Here is a 16783-nt window from a genome sequence, read left to right on the forward strand (position 1 = left end):
TTCACGTAAACTCTGGCCACACACCCTGGCACACAGTGGGCGTGGAATAATGGTAGCCGTGCTCACGCTGAGCGGGTACTGCTCTCTAGAGCAAGACACTGGCAAGCCCAGGAGGGGCCTGCCGCTTAAAAGAGGTAGGAAACCTTGAATCCCCTGTCGGGGTATCGATGCATCACCCTGTAGTCTTACCAGGGGATTTCAACCCAGCAAGTGAAAGTCACAACCTCCCAGAGGAGACCCCCACATTGTCATAAGGAAATGCATAATTGATCTGAGGTGGAGAGGCAGGGCACTCTTTGACTTGTCCCCAGCCCTCTTGTTTATGACACAGCTCATCTCTGCCCTTCCTCATCGCTCCGGACAAATGAGGTCATGCGGGTGAGCAAAATGAAATCAGTAAAAATGTTTTAGAGTATGCTATAAGATGTATTATTATCACAAATAGTAATATAATTAATCTCCATGGCCCAGGACAGCCCTGGGAGATTTACTGGTGGGTAAAAGAATTTTCTTTTTCCCATTCTTTTCCAGGGAGGATTTTTTGTTTTCCAGCAGGAGCCTCCGTGCCTTGGGGACAGAGTGGAGCGGAATGTCCAGTGTAGTTCACAGTCCTGCCTTCCACCCTCCCACTCGTCCCTCCACTGGGAAATCTAAATATATTTCTAGGGAACCTCATTCCTCCCGCCCTGGTTTCCTTTCCAGGGCATGCCTGGGAAAGCTCTCAGAACTTGGGAGTAAAGGCTGCTGTAGGGACGTGCCTGAGCGCTTCTCCTCTCTGACCCTGGGCTTTGGTCCCCAGGAGGGCTGATCACAGTCCGGAGGCCCAGGGGCTGAGATGGCCCAGAGAGACAAAAGGTGTGGCAGTGACAAGGAGGGTGAGAAATGCAGTAAGGTCAGTGGTGGGGTGGGGTTGGGGGCCCCCACAGAGAGACGGGGAGTAAACAGCCCAGCCACTGTCCCCAGGTCCACCTGGCTGAGGCTGAAGGCAGGGCTCCGGGGCTCTGGGGCGGGTCAGCTTCGGCTCCGGCCAGCCTGGGGTGGGGCAGCAGTGACAAGGCTCCTCGACAACAGGATAAATAATCTTCAGCTGCAACAATAAAGATCAATTATGACCTAATCGCCCAGCCCAGTTCCAAAGGCCCGGGGGGTGGGTCTCTTTCGGCCTGTCCCTCCAGGTTTAATTACCTGAAGAGTCTTTGGACTTTGGGAGACCCAAAAGCCAAAGAAGATCTGCAATAATTAAGCCAGGGAATGGCCTTCACCAAAGAAGTGTCTGTGGGCATGGGGCAGCGGGCAGAGGGCATGGTAGGTCCCCCCTGGGTGCAGGTGTGTGGGGCGGGCGTGGGGTGGGGACGGAGAACAGAAGCAGAGGAAGGGAGGCAGTGAGGCAGAGAGCTCCGAGGTCAGGAAGGAAACCCGAGTGAGCCTGAGAGGCATTCTCCGCCCCGTGAGGCAGGAACACGGGGAAGCCGCCCTCTGAGGACCCCTCTCACCCGGGAGTCCCCTCCGGTGTTCATGGCACATTTGCACATGCTGGAATGGTTGGCAGTATCCTTGAAGGGACTGAAACGGCTCAGAACAACACTAACCAAGCCAGCGTGGTTGTCGCACTCACCGCTGCAGTACACAAAGACGCGGGGTCCAAGAAAGCACCTGCCCTTGTCTCCCACTCGCCCTGACTTGTCAGCCCTGGGGTACAGCTGTCTCTCTCTGACACCAGCCTGGCAAAGCTCTGCCTGGCAAAGCTCTACCTGGCATTATGGCTGTACCCTGCTTGGTACCAGCTGACACAATGTGCCCAGCTCCACATGCCGCATGATACACATCACCGATGGGATCTGCATCTCTCTTCCACCGTGTTGGCCCCTGGATTCTTGACCAGCCCCTTCGGCATCACAGCTCCTGAGAGGACAATGGAAGCCACCATTCTACAGATGGGGCATGTGAGTGTTCGTTTTCTATCCAGAGGTGGCTCTTTGGACTCCCGTGTGCTTTCTAAATGAATTTCCACATTGTTTTTTTTTGCTAGTTGGGTGTACCTTTTTGGGGGGGGGGGGCGTATACCTTTTGTTTTGGTTTTTAACTAGGCTTCATGCCAGCGTGGAGCCCAGGGTGAGGCTTAAACTCACAACCCTGAGATCAAGACCTGAGCCGAGAGCCAAGAGTCGGAAGCTCGAGCGACTGAGCCACCCAGGTACCCCGGGTATGCCTTTATTAATGACGGTTTTACATGTGTCCCCGCATCCTATCACCGCCATGACGGAGGCTCACCCTGGGTTAAGTTGTGTGCCCAAGCAGCCCGCTGGGAAGAGAAGACAGAAGACAAGCTGCCTGTGAGCATGAGACCCATCCCCCACTCTCGCACGGAGGTGCTGCTGTGTTTTAAAATCACCTTGGTGGATTTATATATTAGTGTTCTTTTCTATTTTAAAAGCGCTTTCCCATTGTGCTTTGGCTCACTGGGGCAATGCTGTTCTCCTGGTTGCGCCGATAGGCTTTTCAATCAAAACCAAACAACAAATCCACATGCTTCTATTTTTTTATAGATCTCTGCTTTTTCAGGAAAATAAATATTTGTTGAATTGAAGTAGAAAAATTTTTGAGAAAGATGTTTTTGTACCTAGTGTATCTTGCTGTTGTTGTTGTTAAATAAGTGCTTTCGGTGACAGGGCTTTTGTTCTGAGAAAGAGCTTTTTACGGTGGGGGTAGGAGGGTGTTGTGCGTCCGGGGCGGGGGGGGGGGGGGGGGGGATGTGTTGGGAGTTTCAAAGGAGAGTCTCGAGCCAGCAGTGGCCCCCCTCTTCTTTCTCTTCTCCTCCCCTTTGTTTCTGCCTCCTAATTCACATATTCCCTCCTGTTGCCAATGTGATCCCACCCCCCAAACCCGCCACAACTTGGCCTTCCAGCCGCTATATGGTAGGGGAACAAGGCAGACAGTAATGCAGCTTGCTAGTGTGCATGACGGACTAACGAGGGGGAGCAGAGGTCCCGGTACATTGGAAGCCCCACAGAACCCATTTGCTCCAGTGTCCCACCTTGAGACGAACAGAAATTTGTTCTGGGGTTCAAGTGCTTGACAGCTAAGGTCCCTCCTTCCATCCCAAGCCTATTTCCAGGTGCCCGCAATTCACCAGGCTCTCTCAAAGATCAATTCACACATTGGGTTTTACTTAGGAGCAAACACTAATGTGTACGGGGTACAGGATGAATCCCACCCCTTCCTCAGCTAGTAGGGAGCAAGGCCCTAGGGACAAGGACACCGTGTGGCTACAGGCCAGTCCCAGCCACCTGTCACAGGGCCTCCCTCTCTTGTGACTCATCTCGCTGAGGGCCACAGGGCCAGCGCTCTGCTAGATCTTTGGAGATGCAATGGTGAAGAAGCACAGTCCGGGCCCCCCAGAGTCCAGCATCTGGCGGGGCATAGACACTTAGACGATCGGTCACACCAATGGATGGCAAATGTTATGGCGGGAGAAACTCTGGATCCTTAAAAGATGTATGGGTTTTCACCAAAAGCAGAAGAAGGGAAAGGCATCCAGGAAAAAGAACAATGTGTGAAATAGGATGACTGAAAAGAAACTTCAAGTAGTTTGGTAAGACAGGAGGGACAGCTGTAGAGAAGTGACGGCAGGAAATGAGAGCTCTTTGGGCTCATTTATTTATGCCAAGCACGGTTTTAGATGCCGAGCAAGAGACAAGCTCCCTCTCTCATGGAACTTCTATTCTAGTGGGAGAGACAGATAACAAAAACCAAACAAACATAACAGAGTGAGAAATGCTAAGCAGAGAATTACTGCAGGAGTCCTAGGGGCACTCCTTTGGGTTGGGCAGCCAGGAGAAACTTTCTGGAGAGAGCTGGATAAGAAAGTTGGCTCTATGAAAATCAGGCATCCCAGGCAGAGGAAACAGCTACCAGAGAGGCCTCACTCAACGGAGCTGCTTAAGGACATTTGAACAGTGGGATTGCTTCAAGAGATCATACCTCTTAAAGCATACCTCTCCAGCCCCTTGAAACAGATATCACTACATAACAAATTACCCCAAAAGTTAGTAACACAAAACAATGAATATATCTCACGAGGTTTCTGAGGCTCAGGATTCTGGAGGCAGCTTGGTTGGGTGTTTCTGTCTCAGGGTCTCTCTTCCTCACCAGGTGGGCTTCCCTATGGGGTTACTCACAACACAACAGCTTGTCCCCACAGTGAGTAATCTGAAAGATGGAGTCAGACAGAAACAGAGAGACAACATACCCCAAATAACGGCCACAGTCTTTGATGAGCTACCTCAGAAGTTGTGTAGCATCACTTTTGCCATGTGCTACTGGTGCAGTGTGCAAGGGACTTTGCAAAATTGTGATTGTTGGGACTTGTGAACAATGGGGGCCATCTTGGAAGATGGCCGCCTCTGCCCTCTGGCCCTTAATGTTTGCACCCCTCTGGCATGCAAAATATACTCTTCCCCTGCCCCCCTCCCCACAAAAACCCAAAGTCTCCCCTCACTCCAGCACGAGCTGTATCTATCTCATCATCTACATCAAGTCCAGGTGCAGATAAGACTCCTCAGGTGTAGTTTCTTAAACAGGTTCCCATGAAAGTTTCCTGTTGACCAGTTAAACAAAGAGATGAGTTATCTGCTCCCACCATACCCTGTATACAAGGTAGGAGGGGCATAAGATAGCTGCTATGTACATTCCTGTTCAAAAGGGAAAAAGTGGTCCATAGCAATTCTGAAATCCAACCAGGCTTTGGTTGGATTTCATATGGGCTAAATCCATATGGACTAATCCTTCATGGCTTCTGGCTCTCCCCTCTGAACTCTTGTTCTGACCTCTGTGTCATCCCTCCCTTTTCATGAAAGTTAGCCTGTGTCTGCAGATGAGTGGTTTTCTCTTGCCAGTAGATTTTCGGGAGTACTAAAGGCATCTTTTCGTTTTGCATCATCTCGATTGTGCATGAAAATACTTAGGAAAAAAAAAAAAAATCAGCCCAGAGCCCAGACTACAAAATTGGTAGTAACAGTAGCAATTATTATTATCTTACAGTTCATTTATTTATTTTGAGAGACACAGAGCACAAGGAGTGGAGGGGCAGAAAGAGAAAGACAGACTTCCAAGCATCAGTGCAGAGCCTGACATGGGGCTCGATCTCACCAAGGGGCTCAATCTCACGGTGAGATTACGACCTGAGTCGAAATCAAGAGCCAGATGCCCAATTGCCCAACTGACTGCACTGTCCAGGTGCCCCATGGTGGCAATTCTTATTAAAAGGAGGTGTGAAAGGTAGAACAATGGCCCCTAAGGATGTTCGAGTCCTAATCCCTGGAAACTATGACTAAGTTACCTATGTGGCAAAAGGGACTTTGCAGATGTGACTAAAGTAAGGACCTTGAGGTGGGGAGATAATCTTGGATTATCCAGGTGGATAATATAATCATAATGATTCTTAAAAATTTTTTTTTTCAACGTTTATTTATTTTTGGGACAGAGAGAGACAGAGCATGAACGGGGAGGGGCAGAGAGAGAGGGAGACACAGAATCGGAAACAGGCTCCAGGCTCTGAGCCATCAGCCCAGAGCCCGACGCGGGGCTCGAACTCACGGACCGCAAGATCGTGACCTGGCTGATCGGACGCTTAACCGACTGCGCCACCCAGGCGCCCCAAATCATAATGATTCTTAGAAGTGAAAGAAGGAGGGGTCACCAGGGTGGCTCAGTTGGTAGAATGTGTGACTCTTGATCTTGGGGTTGAGGGTTTGAGCCCCACGTTGGATGTAGAGATTACATAAATGCATACATACATACATAATACATAAATAAAAATTTTAAAAAGGTAAAGAAAGAAGGAGGCACGACCTTTCCAGAAGAAAATGGAAGGACACTGCAGAGCTTGGAGGGACATAATTGTTGGCCACAAGAGGCCATAAGCCAAGGAATGCAGGTGGCCTTGGGAGGCTGGAAAAGACAAGGGCATGGACTTTTCCCTAGAGCTTCTAGAAGGCATGCAGCCCTGCCAACACCTTGGTTGTAGCCTAGCAAGAGCCATTTTGGATTTCTGGTCTCCAGAAGTATAAGATAATACATGTGTGATGTTATAAGCCACTTGGTTTGTGGTAATTTGTTATAGCAGCAATGGGAAGGTAACAGAGGGGGCAATGGTGCCATGGAAGATAGGAAGGGGTAGGAACAGACTGGGGGAAAAGATTTATGTTAGGGACATGTTAAGTTTATAGAGCCCGGGTGCAGATGTGTAAGGACTAGCTGCGTATTTGAGGCTGGGGCCCAGGAGCAGGTGTGGGCTGAGCAAAGAGACCAGGGTTTCAGGAGATATGGAAGCCACAGAAATGAATGATGTGAGTGAGAAGAGGTGAAGAATGGAGGATGCCTGGAGGGCAGGCCAAGGAGGAAAAGCAGAGGAGCCCTTGAAGGAGGGAGAGAAGGAGCACTTAGCAAGGATTAACTAGGAGATTAGCATCCCCTTCCAAGGTGGTAAAGAGATAACAACGCAGCAAAGACTCCAGTTTCCTTTTGCTTATTCTCTGGGGTCTGCTCTTTATTTTCCGCGTGTCTGAATCAGGAGAGTTGGTCTGGAAAACCTCATGGGACGGGGTCTTGTAGCTCCCAGGATCCCAGGGAAGAAGGATGGGGGAGCAGCAGAAAAAGCATGCCTCTGCGGTGGCCCTACCATCATCCTGGGAGTGAGGCCCAAGACCTGGCCCGTGTCTCAGAACACTTCAAGATCTTCAGGGAACAGAGCGGCAGAGGGACCATCAGAGCAATGCTGTCTTTTTTTACTTTTTTGCTACTCCACCCAGGGGCCTAGTTTTTCCTGAATGGAGCGAACAATCCAGGGCGCTTCCTTTGGAGGCCAGATGAGGCCCACATGGGGCCACGTGCACAGAACTAGGTCTAGGTCGTGCTGGAGAAGGAGAGACGTCCTTCTGGATATTTCCTTTCCTAAGTGGAGGGCCCTGACGACGTATCTCCCGTTTGACTGGAAAGGCTAAAGGGCTCCTTGAAGCCTCCTTGCTTCGAAAATATCCATAAGCATGTTTATCACTTAGGAAGGCTTTTCAATGACAAGAAACAGAAAAGCCAACTGACAAGGGCTTACATGAATTGGGATTTATTTTCCTTCCATAACAGGAAGTCTGGAGGTTGTCAGTAGCTGGCATTGGTTTAGGGCACCATAATATTGGGGGTAACATCTTACGTTTTTCTTCACCTTTCACTCATAGTCACACTGTGGATGCCATAGCTCCAGGCATCTCATCCTCATTCCAGGTAGACAACAGGGGGAAGGGATGGTGCCAGATGCATCTGTTCCATTTATTAAAAAAACAAAAACAAAAAAAATCAAGGGTTTCCTAAAAGCCAAGCAGGGTTTTGCTTATGTCTAACCGGCCAGGCCATTGTCAAGAATCACCTAGGGCTAGAGAAGACAAAGAATGGTTTAGTTTTTCCAGTCTCTAGAGTGGAGACTGCTACGGAAAAGAGGTTTGGAATGGGTGGGGGTAAGCCACTGTATAACTAACGGGATGCTTGTTGTCTCTCCTTAAAGGAGATGTTGGGTTCCATTTGAGCGCAGCTGGGGTATAAGGGATGCCACGCACGCCACCACCAGGCCGACCCCAGGTGACCAGGCACTTGGCACCACAGGCCGCAGCCCACTCACACCTCCCTCTCGGGGGGGTTTCTGTCCCATAGGGCCACACCATTGAAGGAGAAAGAGAAGACGGTGTCTGTCTTAACTTTTAAGCCATAAAACCTAGGGCTGTTATTTTTGAGGCCACGGATAAGTGTTCAGTTAACTCAAAGAAGAAGAAGTCCAACCATTGGGGATGGTGACTAGTTCTCACCTTTCAACCAGCTGCTAGGCCTTGGTGAGGCAGCTGGCACCCCGGCTGGCTGGGGCGGGGGAAGGGTGCGGGGGGTGGGTACATGAGGATCCCCTCGAAGCCAGCTCTGCCCCTTTCCTTCTGCCTTCACCCTGGGGGCTTGTATTCACCCGGTCCCGCCTGTTTATCCTTAGTTTGGGCGGCCCTCCCATCTCTCTCACCTGCAGATGGACCATGTCTGAAGCTGTGTTGACACCCACCCCCTCCCTGCCCACCCACGTACTGCCCACCCCACTGCGGCAGGCTGGTGGGGAGATCCACCTTCCTAACCGCAGCCCCGCGCCAGGCGCACACATGATCCTGCGAACATTCCCCAGAGCGATGGAAGCTATTAGATGTGGTGGGAGGGTGTGGAGGGGAAGGCTCTGCCCACTCCCTCTGGGAGAGGATCAGGATTTGGGAAAAATCCAGAAGGACCTTCAGGCATGACTCATACTTAGTGCTCAGTGGGTGTCTGCCCACAGGAACAAGAAGGTAGGCACCCCCCCCCACCATTGTCAAGCGCGCCTGGGGGGAGGGGGGTCGGTCTCCTGCTGCTTCTGCTGTGCTAAAGCGAGCTCCTTGGCTCATGCTTTGGAAGCTGGACCTTCGCAGAAACAGCACCCAGCCTGCCTGGGGGTGGAGCCAGAGCAGGAGCTGTGTCCAGCAAGGTCACCGCATCTCCTAGTGATTAATGGACAAGGGTCGCTCACATCGACCCCATTTCCTGAATCCAAACAGCCCAGGAATGGGGGAGGGGTGCAGGGCAGCAGAAGGCTGATACAGGAAGAACTTCCAAAGTTCTGCCTTAGACCCTCTGCTGTGCTGGTAAGGGTGTAGGCAGAGGGGGAAAGCGACCCTCTTGGGAGCTGTGGGTAGGAATACAAATTGGCTTAGCATTTGGCCTTACCTACCTGATTTTAAACGTGCCCGCGTGATATGTATGCTACAGAGAATATTTACACACACACAGTAGCTGAACGAGGTTACTCTGAATCTGGAGCATGATTTGGGGTTGTTGAGGGATGTACACTTTTTACTTCCTGAACCTGGGGGAGAATTCTGGCCTGGGGGCTCCTGAGTTGAACAGGTAGAAGTTTTTGGGTTTTTGTTTTTGTTCTTGTTTTTTTTTTTTTTTTTTTTTTTTTGAGAGAGAGTGTGAGATTGAGGGGGAGGAGCAGAGAGAGAGAGGGAGACAGAGAATCCCGAACAGGCTCCAAGCTGTCAGTGCAGAGCCCCACACCGGGCTCGATCTCACAACCATGAGATCATGACCTGAACCGAAATCAAGAGTCGGACGCTTAAACGGCTGAGCCAACTAGGCCCCCCCACAGGTAGAAGTTTTTAAGAGTCCGGAGGGTCACAGGGGACAAGATGCAACTGGCAAGGGGACTTGGGGGCACAGTCAGAGAGGGCAGTGTCCAGCCTTTTCTGCTTGGGCTGCCTCAGGGCTCTCCCCTGAGCCTGAGCCCCAGCACCCAGTTTATTAAGGTGAAGAAATAGCAAACAGGAAGAGAAAAAAAGTATATAGCCGCCCATAAAAAAAGATAAAGTAACTTAAAAGAAATAAAAAGATAATTAAAATGATATAAAAAGCAGTATGCAGTTAACTGAGGGAAGGAACTAAAATAGCCCCCAGCTCGGCCCCCAGCTCTCCCGCAGCTGTACCGCCCTGGGGTTGCTGAGCACAGACACTACCCCTCGAGGGCCCCCGGTGTCCCAACTGCACTGACCTGGGAGGCCGGCAGGGGTGGTCTCCCCATCTGCTGCTCTGAGCTGGGGGGCAGCGCACGGGCTGCTCCCTAAATGCTCACGGCAGAACTGGAATCTGGTGGGACCCTTCAGACAAAAGCGGGAAGGCTTGGGACCCTGGGAGGACCACCGGGATGTGGGGAAACGGGACTGTCATGGAGCTACAGACCCTGAGCCCCTCACAGCCCCATTCTCGCCCGTTTCCTGCTTCTCAGGCCTGCCTTTCTTTCCTCAAAGAAGGGGGTGTCCAAGCTTTCTTCCAGGGAGTCCTTGGGGCCCCAAAGCCCTCTCTCTCTTTTTTTTTAATGTTAACATTTATTCATTTTTTGATAGAGAGAGACAGAGCATGAGTGGGGGAGGGGCAGAGACAGAGAAGGAGACACAGAATCCGAAGCAAGCTCCAGGCTCTGAACTGACAGCACAGAGCCCAACGCGGGGCTCGAACTCACGGACCGTGAGATCGTGACCTGAGCTGAAGTCAGACGCTTAACCGACTGAGCCACCCAGGCGCCCCGCCAAAGCCCTCTCAAGCCCACCTCTCCCTGGTCTCTCTGGGAGTCTTCCCCTTCCCAGGGCAACTGACAGAACGTGTACCCCTTTAGGACACAAGGGATAGTCTAGGACTTGGCCTAGCTCTGAGGAGAGGGCTTGACCAGCCCCTCTCCGTGTGCAGTATGTTGCCCAAAGTCAGGGTTCTGGCGAAATCCCATGAGGAGACCTCAACCTTCCCCACTAAGGTTATGTCAATCTGGCTGTCAAAGGCCTCTCTGCTAGGTGGGGGAGAACAGAATGCCTGGCCCTCCTTCTGGCAGCTTCCTCTCTGTGGCCCCTGAAGCAACAGCGAGAACAGGGCCTCATCCTCACTCCTCTGCCTGACTTGCAAGAACAACGCCTTCTCCTTCCATATAGAAAAGAAGCCTCTGCAGCGAGTGGAAAGCTTAAACACCCATTGCTGCATCCTCGCCGTGGAATATTCTTGAGTGTGTGAAAGGATGAGCGGTATCTGCATGTGGGGACGGGGAAGGGTGTCTGTGCCAGGTTATTGACGCCGAGGGTCTGGTCTCCCAGAACAAAGAAACACTTAACCGGAAATAAATCTCTACCACTGAGCACAGCCTTCTGCTTTGAGACTGGGTGTTTTCCCAGGCTTCAAAAGCCCCGGGACCAATTCTTGGTTAAGGCTCGAGCTTAAATTTTGAGGGCTCCCCACCACCTCCCCCACCACCCAGAAATCTCCTCGGGGAAAGAAACGCTCCCAAGTACAGAGCAATCTGGCTCTGAGGGAGGGGCGGGGTTAAATGCTGTCTTGCTCCCCCAAACCGCAGGGGTCTTTCCTCAGTCACTACAAAATAGCACGATAACAATAAAAACGAGAAGATGAGATAAGAGGAACATAATATAAAATTATAAAGAACAAAATAGAGATAAGGAATCATCAAGATAAGTAACACAGAAGTAGAGGACCAGCAGATTAAGAGGATAAAAGAAAGAAATGAGCTTTAAAATGATACAAAACATATAATCAACAATTTACAAGATTAGGGGCTGAAGTTCTAAAAACAAAGGTTTACACTGGTCAGATGGGACGAGCGATCAGGGAACTATAGAGGCCAGCAGTACACAGGGTTCTTCTCTGTCTCATCCAGGGTCAGGATTTGAGCCCGATTTAGCCGACTCCGACATCCCTTCTGGACCACGTCTCGCCTCTGAAACGTTGTTGGACCTTTGTTTCTGACTTTTGCCGAAACTCGTAACATGGTCTTCAACTCATCTTTCTGCCAGGGGTTCCCGAAGCAAATTTTATTGGGAACTAGTATACCAAAGTTCCACAATGCCAAGTTCTGAGTTCCGGAACTCCAAAAGCCCTGAACATCAAAAACGTCATCTTTTATTTGGAGGCATAACCCAATGTGGCCGGAACCCATTTGGTGGCAAAACCTGACCTGAACTGAAGTGAAGCTATTCCTAGGATGAGTGTTCATCCATTTCCTTTCAGAAACATCCATGTGTCTGGATACAGGGCACTTCCATACACCCAGCACTGGGAGTTGTGTGATATGGAGTGTTTGTGCCTTACATCTTTTTTTTTTAACCATCTTTCTAAAATTCTAAAACCCATCTGGCCTCAAGGTTTCAGATAAGAGATTGTGGACCTGGGGTGCCTGGGTGGCTCAGTCCGGTAGGCGTCTGACTCTTGATTTTGGCTCAGTCATGATCTCACAGTTTATGAGTTTGAGCCCCACACTTACAGTGCAGAGCCTGCTTGGGATTCTCTGTCTCCCTCTCTCTGCCCCTCCCTTGTTGCTCACTCTCTCTCTCAAAATAAATAAATAAACTTAAAAAAGAGAGAGAGAGAGATTGTGGACTTGAATGAAAATTTTCCACTAGATACAAGAATGGATATGCACAAGTATATATATATATATATATATATATATATATATATATATATGGTGGAATATTATACAGCAATGACAATGACTGATCCACACTATGTGCAGCATAACGTGGAGAGAAAGAAGCCAGACACAGAAGCATCTGTGTTGGAAGGCTCACGACCACATTATTTTTGTGTGTCCATCTCTTAAATTCTATTTATATAAAGTTCAAAGACAAGAAAGCTACTCAGGTAGGATTCTCTCATCAAATATAGGCCAGTACCCTGATTGCCGCTCCCCCTTCAGGGCCTCGGCTGACCCCCTGTGCTCACAGCCCTGTCACCGGCTCAGGGCCAGTCTGCTGTGCTCCCTCCCTTTCCACCTTCCTCTCTCGGCCTTTGTCTCCAGCCCCTCATTGCTTTCCCTGGGTGGAGTGCTCATGGGATGGTGGCAATCTTGTCTTTTCATGCTTTTGTCCCAACTCCATTTGGGGGTCCCTCTCCACCCTCTTCCCCGGCCATTCACATCAGTGTTTTATCTTCCTTCATTCCCTCTCCTCCTTGGCTGACGGGGCTGCTGATCCCCACGCGGTCTGCTCTCTTCCTGTCCTTGTGTCTCCACCGTCTGATCCTGGGGATCAGCTGGCTCTGGGCTTTTGTTTGGGCCGCAGGGCTTTCTCTCTGCCTCTGCCTCTCTGTCCCACCACCCTCCCTTCCTTCCCCCTCGTCTCGATGTCCTTTGTGGGACATGTACTTTTATCTCCCTTTGATTTGCTCTCTCCTCTTTGTAGAAGAATGAAAGTCTCGGCTAATTGTAGCGGGAGGGCAGTGACGCCCCTTTCCCCTCCCGGCGTCTTCCCCACCAGGCCGAGCAGGAAGGGAAATGAGGGCAATTCAGACTCCCACCTGCTCCCCGAGTCAGCTCGGGTCTCTCTCCCCCATGGGCTCTTCTTCCCCAGCTTTCTCAAGGGGAGACGGCACGTGCTGGAGCCCCTCACCACCGCCTCCACCAAGTCTCCCTAGACCATCGCTGGGCCATGTCTGTCTTCACCGCGTACTGGTGTGTGTCAGCCATCACGGAAGGTGCTCGGAGCCGAGCGGTGAACAAGACAGTTGGGCGGTCTCTGAGTTCACAAGTCCTCGCAATAAAGCGGGCCAGGAGTCTGATAGGGCAGTTTCTTTAATGTCTCCAAACAGAGGACCTGAACTCAGCATGGGGGCAGGGACTGTCTCTGAGGAACTGGCGTCTGGATAACTTGCAGGAGCTAGTCAGGTGGGAGACGGAAGGTAAACAGGTCCTGAACAGACAGAACATTTGTCTCATGGAGAGACGACACGATGTGAAATTCCCTGCATGAATTTGCGGGGCATAAACTGCCGGGGACCCGTGATGAAGTCTTGCAAGGAGCCTGGAGTTTATTCTGAGGATGTGGGCAAGTCATGGGAGTGTTTTCGATGGGGATGTGACGGATCCTGTTTGTGTTCGGGGTGGGGTGGAGAACAGAGCACGACTGGAGGGAGGGTGAGGAGGTTATTCAGTCTCTATTGCCGCCATAATAGATTCCCACAAATTTAGTGGCTTAAAACAACACAACTGTATTTTGTGATAGTTCTGGAGGTCAGAGGTCCAAAGTCGGACTCGTGGGCTAAAGCTAAGATTTCGGCAGAGCTGGAACCTTCCGGAGGTTCAAGTAGAAAATCACTTTCCTTGTCTTTTTCCAACTTCCAGAGGCCACTTGCATTCTTGCAGATCATAGCCCCTTCTGCCACCTTCAAGGGCCATCTTGCAAATCTTCCATTGTCACATTCTCTCCCTCATCTGACCTTCCTGCCTGTTATATGGAACTTTGTGATTATATCAGGCCAACCTGGATAATTCAGGATAATCTTCCCATCTCAAGAGCCTTAATTTGGCTACATCTGCAAAGTCCCTTATGCCATAGATGGTGGCATGTTCACGGGTTCTGGGAAGTAGGATGTGGACATCTTTGGGGGCCTAGCACCGGAGGCTATTGTGGTATTTCAGGAAGGACACAATGATAGCTTAAACTGAGTAGTAGCAGTAGAGATACCAAGGGGATAGATCTGAGATAACTTTAGGAAGTAGACTAACTGTCGACTGATTGGAGATGGGAGACGAGGGAGAGGGATGAGCAGGGAGCCCTTCTAGCACTCAGGCTACAACAACTGACCAAATGGCAATGCTGTTTACCAGACAGAGGACACAAGACAATACCGTGTTCAATACAGGGAGTACAATAAATACAGGAAGAGATGAGTTTGACCTACCTCTGAGGCATCCAAGAAGAAATGCCCAGAAGGCAGCTGGGCATTTATCTTCTTCCGGAGCCCAGAAGAAGGGTCTGCGAGGGCCACAGAAGTTAGAAAAAAAGAGTCAACAAATTATGGCCAGCAGACTGTTGTACAAATAAAAGTATTACCAGAACACAGCCAGGCTCATTCACATCCGCATTGTCTGTGGGTGCTTTTGCACTACAGAAGCAAAGCTGAATATTTGCAATACAGAACGTTTGGCCTACTAAGCCATACGGCCCTTTCACAAAACGTATGCCAACACTTGGGTTGGAGAATCACCAGCCCAAAGGTGGTACATAGGAGTGTAGGGTGACCCAGGGCAAATATGTGGAGGGAGAAGCCCAGAGGCCCAAGAAACCCAGCATTCAAGAAACAGGAATAATACAAAGAACAAAGGAATAATACAAAGATAGACATTGAGAGCTAGTGGCCAGAGACATAGGGAGACAACCAGGAGAGCTAAAGCTACAGAAGACAAAAAAATATGTGGCAGCTTTAAAATATTGGGGCGCCTGGGTGGCGCGGTCGGTTAAGCCTCCGACTTCAGCCAGGTCACGATCTCGCGGTCCGTGAGTTCGAGCCCCGCGTCAGGCTCTGGGCTGATGGCTCGGAGCCTGGAGCCTGTTTCCGATTCTGTGTCTCCCTCTCTCTCTGCCCCTCCCCCGTTCATGCTCTGTCTCTCTCTGTCCCAAAAATAAATAAATAAAAACGTTGAAAGAAAAAATTTAAAATATGTCCACAAGCTCTCTGATACTGAAGGGGATCAGAATATGCCACCCCAAAATATGCCACTTTGGCATAAGGGCTATTTTGAGCTGAAGACAACTGAGAAACAGCAAACACCAAAAAAAAAAAAAAAAAAACAAAAAACCCAAAACAAAACAAAAAAACAACAAAACAAAAACCACCCCAAAACAAACAAACAAACAAAAACCTCTCTGCCCTCCCCAACTATTTGCCTAGAAGCAGGCTTAGGTTCTTAATCACCAGAGACTCTTATCAGCCCAGAGACAGCACAGAGAGGAATCTACATAACAAACCTCACTGAAATAACCCTTATCTTCCATTAGCTTTCCCTATATATTTTCCTTCCCATGGTTTGCCACTCTCAGAAGCCTAAAACCCTTTTCCTGTGGCTTGCCATTTCTCTACAAATTTATTGGTTTTTGTTAAGATGCTACAAGCCTAAATTCTAACCACCCTTCTGAATGACTCTTCACTGTTCACTCTTTCTCCCTCATGTATGAGCTCTACACCGTGCTAATAAACTCTATTTGTTTTTCTCGTGTTAATCTGTCTTTTGTCAGTCTCATTTGCAGGGCCCCAGGTAATGAATCTAAGAGGGTAGAGGGAAAAGGTTTTTTCCTCGTCTACAGTACTCCTCAATTCTCCTACCCTTGATGGTGGGCTAGCCTGAATGACTCTATTCTCAGAAATGGAATCAAGCAAAGTGGTAATGTGTAAATTTAGTCATAAAAGGTCATATTTTAGGTCATAAAAGGACTATACATTCCTCCACTTTCTGAAAATAATAAAGGAAGGAAGTTATGCCATATTGTGGGGACACACAAACAGCCTACAGAGACATCCACATGATGAGTGGTTGAGGCTTGCAGCTGAGAACCAGAGAGGAACTTCGGCCACCTGCCAAAAGCCATCTGAATGAGCCATTTTGGTAAATCCCCAGCACTACGCAAGCCTTCAGATGACCACAGCTTGGCCAGCGTCCCAACTGCAACTACATGAGAGCCTCTGGACAAATCCACCCAGCTCAGATGCTCTGGAATTCTTGACCTACAGAAACCCTGAGATCATAAATATTTGTTGTCTCAGGTGACTAAAGTTTTGATGTAATTTGTTATACGACAGGTATAACTAATACAACAAGGAAATAAGTGTTTCAAGGAAAGCGTGATCAATGGCCATGCAGCTTAGAAGTCGAATGGAATTTAGCAGAGTGTGTCCATGGTTACCTTCTGGGGTGTGCTGAGTCCTGTGGGACTGTTCCAGAGTTGATGAAGTCTAACAAAACTTTTGTAGGAGCTCCTTGGCCAGGATGAGGACAACTGAAGCTGGCCATCATTTGTTTTCTCACATATGAAATGCTGGAGAGGAAGAAAAGAAAGGGGCATGTGGGGCTTCTCTAGAATCAGTCCTCCGTTTTTAGACAATTTTGGCCCATACCAGTGTGAAGTTGGAAAAGCCTTATTTTTTTTTTTTTAATGTTTATTTATTCATTTTGAAAGAGAGAGAGAGCAATCAGGGGAAGGGCAGAGAGAGAATCCCAAGCAGTTTCCATGCTGCCAGCATAGAGCCTGAGGTGGGGCTCGACCCCATGAACCAAACCATGAGATCATGACCTGAGCTGAAATCAAGAGTTGGACATTCAACCGACTGAGCCACCCAGGTGCCCCAAGAGCCTTATGTGTTTTTTTTTTTAATTTAATTTTTTAAAATTTATATCCAA

The 16783-nt window shown here is 49.5% G+C and overlaps 1 protein-coding gene and 1 long non-coding RNA gene across 6 annotated transcripts in view; one reads left to right on the top strand and one right to left on the bottom strand.

Annotated features, from left to right (window-relative positions):
* Positions 1-413: 413 nt before the first annotated feature.
* Positions 414-16783, bottom strand: part of SNRPE (small nuclear ribonucleoprotein polypeptide E) — a 141780-nt gene continuing 125410 nt past the window's right edge. For 4 of the 5 annotated variants that reach the window (XR_015246188.1, XR_015246191.1, XR_015246190.1 and 1 more), the window contains 6 exons: positions 16290-16421; positions 14290-14363; positions 4499-4597; positions 4078-4209; positions 1752-1902; positions 414-1087 (listed from right to left, as the gene is read on the bottom strand). The gene's annotated coding sequence lies outside the window, so the exon portion shown is untranslated. The remainder of the gene's footprint in view (positions 1088-1751; positions 1903-4077; positions 4210-4498; positions 4598-14289; positions 14364-16289; positions 16422-16783) is intronic. The other variant, XR_015246186.1, reaches the window with a different exon arrangement.
* On the top strand, positions 1807-2587 carry LOC147572521 (uncharacterized). The gene is made up of 2 exons (XR_015246192.1): positions 1807-1943; positions 2088-2587. It is a non-coding gene; the product is annotated as an uncharacterized LOC147572521 (long non-coding RNA).

Source organism: Puma concolor, chromosome E4 (assembly GCF_028749965.1).
Source record: "Puma concolor isolate L17-30 chromosome E4, mPumCon1.1.hap2, whole genome shotgun sequence".
Taxonomy (NCBI): Eukaryota; Metazoa; Chordata; class Mammalia; order Carnivora; family Felidae; genus Puma; species Puma concolor.